The sequence below is a fragment of the Numenius arquata genome, chromosome 1 (genome assembly GCF_964106895.1).
Source record: "Numenius arquata chromosome 1, bNumArq3.hap1.1, whole genome shotgun sequence".
In the NCBI taxonomy this organism is placed as follows: domain Eukaryota; kingdom Metazoa; phylum Chordata; class Aves; order Charadriiformes; family Scolopacidae; genus Numenius; species Numenius arquata.
The window spans coordinates 11,675,261-11,686,760 of record NC_133576.1 but is presented as its reverse complement, the minus strand read 5'-3'; positions in this window follow the sequence as shown (position 1 = coordinate 11,686,760).

Sequence of the window (11,500 nt, the reverse complement as noted above, 5' to 3'; positions counted from 1 at the left end):
ATTTTATTATTTTCTACTTAAGAATATGTGAAGTGAGATCAGTGTCTACAGGTCTTTGAATTACCAAAAATATTGCAGGTTACTTTTGCTGTGCTTGTCAGTTTATGATGTCAAGTCTTCTTGAAAACAGTTTTACTCCCTCCTGTGGGGGAAAAAAATAGGATTAAGTTTATCATCAGGGGACAGAGCATGGTGTTCAGAAATAATAAACCACGATGGACATCAACTTGAGAGGATGAGGAAGGAGAAAAGGTCTTAAGACAATGCTGGAAAATAACTGTTGGCATCAGCTGACCGTTTAAATGGGGGTTGAAGTCTTGTGTTGCAATAGTAACACAAGACCTCCATTTCCTGTAAAAGCAGCTTTTCCATTTTCCAAATCAAGAACTGTTTTCTACAGACAGTTGCTAATACTAGAGTTGAGCCATGAATGATTAGTACTACTTGTTTAATTTTTATAGAGCGTTAGCTTAAATTTAGCTTTTATTTTGGTCTGAGTATATATTAACTGTTTTATACCTCACTAAACCTGACTTACAAAGTCTGCAGCCTTCAGTGTGCTTCTGTGTTTTCTGATTTTTGTCCCAGTATGACTTTGTGCATTTATCTTCCAGGCACACGTGGGTAGTGGTATTGCACGTTGTCATCCAAAGCTGTTATAGACCAGCAGATTACTGGATGATTCCCCTGGAGATACGTTTAGAGGCACTACGCTTCACCCCTTGTGTTTTGATAACATAATACTGTGTCTTTGAATTCCTGTGCCCTGAAAATTCCTACTGATGTTTTTCCCTTGTGCTTTTAAATGCTGCGTTCCTAACTGGACATATCTGGCCTTTTAAAAAGAGTAAAAGGATTACAGGATAAACCTAGTTGATATCTTTGGTTACTTTGGCATTGACCAAAAAATGTTATGTGCTATTGCTAGCCAAGTAATAGTCACTCTTTTTCTTTCTCTCTATTTTTTTGGAAAAACCTACATTGCCTGGATCTGAAATAGATTTTCTTTCCTCCATACTTGTATCATTGGTTACAAAGCAAAGCCCGGGGGGGCGGCGGGCGGGCTAGGCTTGGAAATATTGAGGTATTGTTGAACAATGGTATCCACATGATTTTTTTAGAATGGAACTATACCAAGAAAAACAGTGGATGTAGTCAACTGGAATATCATGCTAGTTCACTCTTACTCACCATCTTAAAGCATGTGACTTATTTAGCCTCCCAGCTGGACAGAAAGAAATAGGGATCTACTCCAGCAGAGGAAGCGGAATGAATCTAAACTTTTCACCTTTTCTTCCTGTACAGATTAAGCCAGCAATCACCTAAAGGCCCAACATGCAAAACTGGCTTAGACTGGATCTTCTGATTGTCATTGTTGTACCTTCTTTTATGTTCTGAAAAGGTTTTTTTGTTCCTTTTGTTGTGTTCACTCCCTGCTCCTCTTTGAAAGTGGACTGCCAAGCTCATACTAAATTCTCAGGTGTGGTCATATCTCATGGCAATAAGTTCTACAATCTCATAAATATTTTTCGTTTGGTTACTTTATTTCATCTATGCATTTATTTATCCTGTTTTTGTCAAATCCTCCCAAAGTTAAACACCCCTACTTCTCAGAAAGGTCGACCGTTTGCTGCTTTTTAGACTTCCGTGTATTATAGAATCATAGAATGTGTTGGGTTGGAAGGGACCTTTAAAGGTCATATAGTCCAACCCCCCTGCAGTAAGCAGGGACATCTTTAGATCAGATTGCTCAGAGCCTCATCAAGCCTGACCTTGAATGTCTTCAGGGATGGGGCCTCCACCACCTCTCTGGGCAACCTGTTCCAGTGTCTCACCACCCTCATTGTAAAGAACTTCTTCCTAATGTCTAATCTAAACCTACCTTGCTCTAGTTTAAAACCATTGCCCTTCATTTTATCACTGCATGTCCTTGCAAACAGTCCCTCCCCAGCTTCTTTGTAGGCCCACTTTAGGTACTGGAAGGCCGCTATAGAGGTCTTACGTTGCAGCTATAACAAGCATTGCCTTAAAATGTCTGTCTTTACTGAAATGATGCACTTACTCTGAAAACCAGTAAGATGTATATTAATACTGAAAGTCATAGTCTGTCAGACTTTGTTACTATCACTTAACCAAATGGCAGATGAAGATCAGTTTTAGCTGCTGAATTTATTTTCTTGGTTCATCAGCTTGAATATGCCTCTGAACTCGTGTAACCATAAATTTCATTGTCACTGCTCACTCCCTTCAGAAATAATTTGTCTGACGGTGGTCTAATACGTGCATGGTGCCTGTTGACAGGTATTCAGTTTTGTCATAGTTTACAGCATTTTGGGGAGTCCGTTGTGGATGTCCTAAAATGTTCAAATCAGAAGTGACCAGGAAGTACTAAACTTAGTATGGGAAGCTGCCATCATGGCCACATTTTAATAGCACTGGGCTTTTTGCATTAGCTGTCTGACATCTGTTGAATCCTGAGGAGAAAAATTTTAAAGACCATGGCTGCCCCAGTGTTCTGAGACTTGTTCTGCTAAACAGTTATGAACTAAAATGTCTGCCAAAAATAGACCCATTGCGAGCGCTTAAGAGGAGTGGTGTTCCTTGAGGGTATGTCTGTAATGTGAAAGTCTTATCATTGTCCTTCTTAATCACTTTGATGATCGCTCATATTGCAAGGATTCTTGTGGCCAAGTTGAAATGTTGGTGCACTGGTAAGTTTCAACTGAGCAGTCGGTCCACCTGACTCTTTCTGTGAGATGGCAAAATGCCGAAAATCTGCAGTGTGAAGATGCAGCGTTCCCCACGCATGCTGGAGTTGTTTGTTGTTTTTTTAAGACTATGTAAGAGATAGGTGGTCTGAATGTCTTTGCTACTGATCTGCATTCTGTGCCCTAAGAATGAAGAGCAGTCCTGTTGTGCTTGGGATGGTCGGGTATGATGAAAGATAGAAAGGTTACAAGAAAAGGTATTAGCTTTAGAGAGAGAAAACTGCCTTTATTAAATAGTTTATTATAGATGGAGGTAAGCCTTTTGGGTATGCAAGTTTCGTTTACCAGCCTGAAGAATTACTTGCCTACTTTTTAGTATTTTAATATAGCAAAGAAACTGCATCTTCCAGGAAGTTCAGTTAGTGGGACAAACATTTGGTTATTCTCGTTATTACACTATATAATTGTTTTGTTTGTGACTATGAAAGTAATACCTTAAAAAGCAGCTCTTCAGAAAAAAACTAAAATGGTATTTCTGGCTAAATGCAGGTAAGATTGATAAGGATTTCTAAAAAGGCAATTCTATTTTGTGAATTTCTTCTAGATCCTTGAGGTCTAGAGGGTTTTGTTATCGTTGAGATAAATTTGCATCACCTTGTAGATATTCAGACAACCACCACAATATGTAGTTTAAACAATGTTAGAATTTAATATGCTGGAGAGGCTCTGGCTATTCTAAAGAAGCTGTAAATACTTCAGGTAATTGCATATAAAATCTCCAAATGTGACTTAACTTGCTTTAAAACATAAAGAAGAAGTTTTCCATTACAGGAAAAGTCAACCTCAACTTAATTTCCTTTTACTGGAATCCAATGCCATATGTGTGTTGTGATTCCAACCAGGTGTTTCATTATACCAAAGTGCTGTAAAAGAGTACTTCTATCTGGTAGGCATATTAGATCTTTCTCAAAGACATTCATGCAAACATGCTCTTCAAACTAGCTGTCAAATACCTCACATAATAAACTGAAGATTCCATAATATTTCTACTTTAAGGACTCCTCTGGAAGTTAAGTGTAATGATGAAACGCTTATTCAAACTTGTGCTCTCTATTTTAGCAATTACATTTAGGGATAAGAGGTTGGGTAGTGGTGAGGCTCATAGAGGAGCTGGTGTGTTTTAATGAGCCCAGATTACTAATATGGTTCCGCATGTAAAACTGAACCTGACTTACAAATCTAGAAATAGTTGTTTTATGAGATTGCACACCTTTTGTCCCTTAAACTAAGAATCTTTGACTAGTCAGTAGCGACTGCACTGAACTGTAGCCATTTGCTGCTATAATTGCTTACAGCTTTGTGTTCATTTCATTTTGATGTTTGTCATCTTAAAGGTTAGAGCAACAAGAAATATTTTGAGTGACAGTGCCAAATACACCTAAAAGTAGAGTGACTTTTGTTTAATAAAACCAAGGGTGGGTTTTAGTTTTGCAGTAATGATACTGAGGTTAATGAAAATGTTGCTCATCTAGAGGAAATGACTGAGCATTGCACTAAGCAGATGGCTGCAGAACTTTCCAGCCCCCAGCAGTTAGATGACAGGATCAGGATAAGAAAAGAAGGCCACTGTGGGACACAGAAATGAATATTGTATTAGTATTCTGTGTTACGGCTTGGATCTCAATTGCATTAGATTTTTCTTCTGTGTGAAAGTCTATCAAGCCAAAGAAGGGGCAGGATGGGCAGCAGGCTGAAAGGAACGTCAAATTTTTCACAGTAGGAAACTTGTGAAGCAGTGTAGCAAGTAAGAAATAAGGGGAGGCTCATCTGTTTCCACCCTTAGAGCTCCCCTGTAGAAGTTGCCCGGGCCAAGAGGAAAGAATCAGTGTGAAAAACCCTATTATGGAAAACTCTGTAGCATGTAGTCAGTCAGCTGATGAAGATTTTTTTCAAGTGGACAATGTGGCTTTCTCTAGCAACAGGAATATTTTAATTGATAAAACTAGGATCTTTATCAATTCTAAATACAACGTGACAACTGCATTTGAAGTCAGAAGGCTAGTTATCTACTGAGCTGATCAAATCTTCAGTGGGTCAAAGCAGTTATGCAATGAATGCCTTACTGGCCTTTCTAGATTTATCAGTGATGCTAACTTCTTGGTCATGTTCAAACACAGCTTTTTACTAGTCCTATTCTGGGCTAACTGGAGGAATCTCCCAGGTTTCTGAATAAAAGCTTGGATGCTTGATCAACAATTTGTGGTAGTAATACTTCTTACATGGGCAGACTTCACACTCCATCTTGTGGTTGGGGAGAGTCTCTTATGCTGTATATATGTATTAAATATAAATATATTTCATATATGTCTAACTTGTGTGCCAGGCATGATGTTTGCTTGAAGTATCAGGCTCGTATATATATTGCCATACCCACAGGTAAGTCCTCATCAGTTTTTAGGAAAACAGTAGGAGCTTGTAATGGGCTTCATGAATTACCATGTTGCATGGTCTCCCTTTGTAGCCATTGTCATTCCTGAAGGCATCAGACTTGAGGATGAGTGGCAGCATGATATTATTTCCTGTCTTTTTTCTTGAATACACCTGGATTTACCTGTATGTGGGCTCTCATGTGAGAGGAAGGGGCTTTATAGCACTCAAGAACAAGTTGTGTGAAAGATGAATTGTCTTGTATGGTTGCAGATGGAGCCACAGTACGTACATGAGCATCACTTAAACAGATTCTTGACCTGTTGAGAGCAGAGGTGGCCTCTAAGTGCCCTGTGGTATACTGGCATTGTATGAACAATTCAGTGGAAGAATGTCTGTATTGTTGAGTTTAAGAAACGATGATACTTCTAACTCTAGGCTTATGGCAAGAAAGTTGGTACAGTTACTTTCTCAAAGTCTTTGTGAAGAGAACTAAGCCACATCATCATATTGAGCACAGGAGGTGACTCCTGTATGGTTTCCTTGGAGTGTAGATGATAAAATTGGAAGGTGTTTGACACAGTGGGGGGCTGTGCTGCCATTCAGAGGGACCTCCACAGACTGGAGAAATAGGCTGACAGGAATCTCATGAAGTTCAACAAAGGGAAATGCAAAGTCCTGCACCTGGGGAGGAATGCTCCCCTACAGGCTGGGGACTGGCTGGCTGTAAGGTGACTTTGCAGGAGAGGACTAGAGGTCCCGGTGGACACCAAGTTGAACATGAGCTAGGAATGTGTCCTTGTGGCAAAGAAAGCCAGCACTGTGCTGGGCTGCATTAGGAAGAATGCTACCAGCAGGTTCAGGGAGGTGGTTTTTCCCTTGATTAAGCTCTGAGGAAACCACGTCTGGAATACTGTGTCTGGTTCTGGGTTCTCTAATAGAAGGAAGACGCATGGACTTAATGAAGTGGGTCCAGAAAAGGGCCACGAAGACCATTAAGGGTTTGGAGCATCTTTCATATGAGGAGAGGCTGAGAGAGCTGCGATTATATAGCCTTGGGAAGAGAAGGCTCAGAGAATCTTATTGTAAAGTATGTAAATACCTAGTGGGAGGGAGGAAAGAAGATGGAGCCAGACTGTTCTCAGTGGTGTCTGCTGAAATAACATGAAGCAATGAGCACAAACTGAAATACAGGGAATTCCCTTTAAACATAAGAAAACACGTTTTACTGTAAGGGTGACTGAACACTAGAACAGGTTGCCCAGAGAGCTGTGGAGTCTTCGTACTTGGAGGTAATCAAAACCGAGCTGGACATGACCCTGAGCAGCCTGGTCTAGCTTGCTTTGAGCCAGGGGTTGGAACTAGATGATCTCCAGAGGTACCTTCCAACTTCAGTGATTCTGTTGTTCGATGACTGAGAAATCGGGTGTAATTTTCCCTGCTGTGTTATAGTAAAATTATAGCTCTATGTAGTATGAAGGAGCGGGTTTCCTGAGGATACCATTTGACTTCCCTTCCAGGTGACCTGTGTAAGGGTGCTGGGCGTGCTTTTCCTTCCAGGACAATATTTCAGATTCTAGATGGGGAAATGCCGCCTAACTTCTGCGCTTGTCTAGTAACTTAGGCACTGTATTTTTTTTTAATACTTCCTCTTAAAAATATCAGATGTTGGAAGGGGAAGTATAAACTGTCCAACTTACAGGAAATCTATGGAGTGATTATCCTGTTATTTATGAAGCCCTTGCAACACATCCTCATACAGCTGGACAGTGGGACTTACGCACTGTACCATAGTCTGCTCTGGTGAACACAGGAAACGTTGGCAGTCTTGATTCTAAAGCAAGACTCCAATGTGACGCTAAGCTGATTCTCCAGTGTGGGTTGTGATCTTTAGTATCTTGTAACTTCTAGATTTTTACTAAGAAGAGGAGGGATTTTATTTGAAAAACTTGATTTGGCTAAGTTTTATTGTGTGTTCCTATTAAGTTTTCCTGGATCCTGAATGCAAGGACTTACATTCTGACTGCATTTTTCTACCCTAGAAATTCAAAGCATGTTAGTCTCTTTAAGATATTCTAAAATCTATGATCTTAGTTTAAAGTTACTCCAGCAAAAGAATCCTAGCACTGGTGACTTATTAATGTAATTCTGCTGCTTCTGAATTGCTGGTCTTGTGCTATTTACTACAATTTTTGTAAATGGATTTTAAGCTTTTGTGCCGATTTGGTATGTTGCTAACCCTAGAACTTGCAAAGATAGCCTTGAGAAGTTGTGAAGACTGCAGGAAACTCCTCAACTCATGCAGCTTCCTGGGGGAGAGCCCGCATAGCTGCTTGTCTTTTGTATGACATCCAGGACAATGTCAGTGCCTGTCGATCTTTGACAACAGATTCTAGCGGCTGTCACTCAAGGTGGCACGTCAGTCTGCTTCGCTAAGGTGTTGGATGTTGCACAGTTGCATCAATGCCTTTGCTGACTAGGGGAAGGGGTTCTTAAATTAGCAGAAGTAAGTCCCAGAAGACTCTCTGCTTTGACAAGAATCAATACCTGTTCTACATACTCAAGCAATTAGTATTACAGTGTCTTCAGCACCTCCCCGTGCAGTGTGTTGTTAAGCAGTTGTTCTATTAAGCTCTTCCAGAACAGAGCACGCACTGACATGGATATATTACGCTGGAGGACTGTAGGTAGGTAAACGGATTCCAGCAGAAAGCATGCATCTTTCAAGGATTTTTATGTATTATTACGTACCGCTTGGGACATTGGGAGTATTTGCTTTGTAAAAGGTCCTTAACGTGAATGCTCCTTTTAATTTCTTCTGCTCGGTCCTGTGCAGTAAGGAGGGTACAGATGGGAGTTCAGCTGGGCTCTAGGTGGCTTGATTTGCTATTGCGGCATTCCTCGGTGCTGGTGGGAGAGAGAGAGAGACTGATGACTCATCAAGTCAGGTGGTTATGCCTCTGCTGTGTGTCAGAAATTTCTTTCCCCTCTGCAGCAGGCTTTCTCATCCCTCTGTGTAGGGGCACTAGAAGGACAATTATTTTGTAAGTGGTGGTGCTTAACTGCTGAATTCTGGCTTTGCTTCAGTGGGCCTGTGGATTTTTGTTCCTTCCTGTTTCTGCAAAATAAGGTAAGAATCTGTGTTTATATGATAAAATAGTCAGGGATTTTCTTCCTCGATGTAAGAAAGATCCTTCTAAAAATCTAACTGGAGCCTTAATTTTGAAGAGATCTTTGTGGTAAGGCAGTTCATCATGTAAATTCCGGGACTGATCAAATGTTTGAAGCAAAAACAAGGAACTGCAATAGAAAACAGGTTTCTCTGGCACTGACAGCAGGACAGTTACATTTTTGGGGTTACTCTATAGCCACATTGCTGTGCTGGGGAGAAACCAAGATAGAAAACTCAGGTCATTGGCCCTTTCTTGTTTAATTCATTAAAATTGCTTTAATAAATCACCTTTCAGTCAGAGATGATTCTGCAGCAAGTAATGTTTTGATTTCTGGCACTGTTAGGCAGGATATGACCATGTTAGAGCTTAAAAGCATGTTTAAAATCAATTGTTGAACTCTTTAAGACAAAGAAGATTCCTGTTTTTAAGTTGTAAAGGATACAATATGCATCTTTGCTCATAAGGGGAATTAAAATTAACCTAATATCCTGTGTAGGTGTGCTAGTAATCTTTGTAGGAGTGGATTGTATGTAGTACCTAATAACCTGTGCTGGCGAGAGGCCTATGAAAGGCTTCAGGAGCTCAGTAAAATGGCTAGCTACCGTGGCTTCTTGGGGTAAGTACATACCGTCTGCACACACATGATGTTATGTTTAGCAAATTCTGATGTGCTTTAGGGAATTTAATTTTACCTGAGTACTAACAATAAAGACATTTAACAGTGTAGGTAGGTAAAGCAACATTTCTGCCCTCAAGGGCTTTTCCATCTAAAATGAAAATCTGTAATGGTAATAAACAAGCACAAGAAAGCTATGCAGAGACGCATAACAGCATGGTGTGTTTTTTTTTAGTTTAATTTGTATTCAATATTAAAAGATATGTATCCCCTTAAAAAAGAGGTCGGCTTGGCTGGATGAGCACTGGCTTTTAAACTGTGCACTTTGGAGGTATAGTAGATGGCACAAGGAAAGGTGAGGAAGAATTCACTGCATCTTTTACACTTGGAATAGTTAATAGGTATGTGTTTAAAAGCAGTTGGTGCAAATGCTGAAGATAGGACAAAGACAGGGTTTATTGGTGTGTTGCGAGATGGTCTAGCAGAGGAATCCCATTCTCTTTTAGGTGGCTTGGTCAGTAATTTGGGACGATTGCTGTAGGAAGAGAGAGGGAGCAGAGCAGCCACAGAAACAAGAGAGGGAGATGCTGGGTGCCAGCAGGATGGCACTTAAACTGTGGAATGACTGTTCTGAGGTTCTTATTTTCATCCCTAAATAATAAACAGTCGCTGCAAGTGGTGGTCAGCTGGCCTGCAGGTTTTGGATATGAAGAAAAGTTAATTTAAATTGAAACTGGCCAGTGTTCTTCCCCTTTTTCCTTGCATTTGTAAACTGACTGTTTCATATGGGACCCTGTACTGTCTAATTGCCAAACAGCATCACTAGTTCAGTTATGAGAATTTAGTTTAGCTCTTTCTTTATTGTGCTTCTACAGAAGATTTTGTCAGTAGGACTCTAGAGATTGTTCTTTATCATGGTATGTTGAAGTAAATGTCTTGGGTGGATTTATAAGACCAGCTGCTTTTTTTCAGTATGAAGAGTAATTGTGCTTGAGTTTTGCAATGGTTTTAATTGTTAAAAGCAAAAAAGATGGGGTAATTTTGTTAGTCTGATCAGAACCAGCTCTTACCAGCTGCTCAGGAGCTGCAGATTGCTTTGTGAGGGCCTCCGCTCTGCCATTTGTCAGAGAAGACTTTTGCAGTGAAGCAGTGAAATTAAAATTGTCTTCTGGGCCTAACCAGCAGGCAGCTTAAAGGATAAAACTATCATTATGGAGAGTAGAGGGATCTAACGGATATCTGACTTAGCCTTTGAGCTTGAGAGCAGTTCTACTCCAGGCTGGTGGTGACTGAGTCATGATCAACTGTTGGGGTGGCTGTTGTGAAATGAATCAATGGTAGCCATGTTACACAATCCACTCCAGTGAGATGCAGAGTCTACAAAAAGCTATTCCTTCAGGATGAATAGGAGTTTGGAATAATTGGAGATCCTTTTCTTACAGAGCAGAGCCACCGATTTAAAACATTTAGATTGGTAAAGAGGCTGAGGGGCAGAGGATTTGTATTAAGAAATACAGTATTAAAAAGCTGGAAAACAGTCATAATATTTTAAGAACAGCAGATGTCAGCTACCTACTGCTCCTGAAGAACAGGCAGAAAAGCATCCTTTAATGATAGTGAAAAGTGTGGCAATGTAGTTGTCTTCCTCATTGTACACAGGGCAGGTTTTCAAGCCTGAGTATGCCTCTCTATTTGTGGCCTTGCATAAGATGCCAGGTTCTGTTAGGCTTTTTGCAAAGATTGTGAGTGTCAACAGATGCCTCATACAGTTCACGTCACCAAACCATGGGCTTTCGCTGGATAAGCCCTGTTGATACACAGAGAGCTGCCATGCCACACCTTTTACCAGTGCTATATTGTAAATGTGTCAATACGGTAGAAATGGGTAGAGAGTTGCCTCACAGTTCTCTAATCAGTTTCCAAGGTAACGCAAAGCATGGTAAGGGCTGACAAAGCAAACCATTAAATACTCTTATCGGCACCAGAAACAGGACGGCCCAACTGCTGATAACAGGACAAATGGGGATCGAAAAGGTCTGTTTCTAAAACAGCTTTTCCTGTGCGGTTTAGATTCTCTAAACAGTTACTGGCAAGAGATGTTGGTGTTTAACTGTTGCAAGTTCAGGTTTTTGGCAATTATTTAGCACAATGCTTCATGGGTTTCACTGAGAGCAAGAATACATAATACCTAGTTGTGATGCATATAGAGAGGACTCGCATGCTTATGTGCTGGTGCCTGTGAAAATGTATGTTTCTTTCTCTGAATACTCCGATTCGTCAGCTTGAGATAGAAAAAAATAGAATTTCTACAATTAATATTTGTAATATTGCCTTTTAGAGACTGGTGGCAGTAAAGCAGCCCCAGAATATTCTCTTGCTCTGTCTGCACATAGTAGCCTGGAAGTCACTCAGAATCATGGAAAACTCCATGTTTTGAAGGAGGATGAATGGGACATGAAAGATAGAAAAGATTCCCCATTGTTTAAATATCCTGCTATTGGGCTTGAAAATAGTCCAGCATTTTTTGAATGTAACTGTTTCACTCTGCAGTGTTTTGTGAAGCATATTATGGAGTG